The sequence below is a fragment of the Dipodomys spectabilis genome, unplaced genomic scaffold, assembly GCF_019054845.1.
Source record: "Dipodomys spectabilis isolate Male_0828 unplaced genomic scaffold, ASM1905484v1 ptg000172l, whole genome shotgun sequence".
NCBI lineage: Eukaryota > Metazoa > Chordata > Mammalia > Rodentia > Heteromyidae > Dipodomys > Dipodomys spectabilis.
In genome coordinates this window covers 1159993-1161019 of record NW_024870849.1, presented here as the reverse complement: position 1 = coordinate 1161019, position 1027 = coordinate 1159993, and the positions used below count along the sequence as shown (strand labels likewise).

General features: G+C 28.8%; 1 pseudogene; it reads right to left on the bottom strand.

Annotated features, from left to right (window-relative positions):
- Positions 1 to 590: 590 nt before the first annotated feature.
- LOC122119538 lies at positions 591 to 689 on the bottom strand (annotated as a pseudogene).
- Between the last annotated feature and the right edge of the window lie 338 nt (positions 690 to 1027).

The following is a 1027-nucleotide window of genomic DNA, read 5'->3' as shown; positions in this document are numbered from 1 at the left end:
ACAATTCATGGATTCCATGGAATTCTTCCAAGTGAATTGCCTGACTTTGATGTCAAAATGTATTCAAAAGAGATTTGTATACATCTATAATGGTTTCTGGAGAGTTTGTGCTTTTTTTAATCAGAAAGAATTTTAACTTATCTGTTGAAATGAGTAGTATAGAAACTGAACATATTTCTGGTGTTTGTCTGAAAAATTATATTTTAAAGTATTCTATATTCTATGTTTGTATAATATCCATAATCTATTTTATTCTGTCCTAGATATAATACTTTGAATTCTACATTGTTTTATAATATATAGGCTCATTAATAAATGTGTCCTTTCAGATTGCATTCCATATAGAAACAGTGTAAGATTCCTTTTTTCCTAGGTCCTTATAGTATATTTCTTTGGGATAAAATGACAATGTTGTCTAATTTCAAAAGTTTTTTTAAAGATTATGCTATGTAAAGACTTCACTAATTTGAAGATTTAATACAGTGATGTGAAAATAACTTTTAATTATATGAATTACATGTATTATTACACTTGTAATTTTGTAATCAACTTTTTAAAAACTGTTTTTCATTTCTTGCATCTGAAGAATGAAAAATATGGAATATTTCACAAATTTTCATATCATCCTGTGCAATTGCCATGTTAATCTCTGTATTGTTGCAATTGGGGTATACGTGCTGCTGAAGCATATAGTGCCCCCTAAATTGAAGTATGCAATTTAATGATGCAATCTTTATACAGGCTTATATCCTTGGGTGCCTATTTGTAACAAGGAAACCTTAATGTTCCTAACAATGATACTGATCTTATTTCCCTAAAATTCTGTGCATAATGGAAAAAATTATATTGTTCAGACGATTGCTCACATTTTCAATTATTTTGTCAATGACTATTTTAAGTCTTTTTCATTTTGAAGCATTCATAGCTAGGTCCAAAGGGAATGGCTTTTTGAAGTACTTATTTATCCAACTGAGTTAGCTTTGTAGAACTAATGGATTCAAAGTAGGCCTTGCTTAAGAGCTACTTC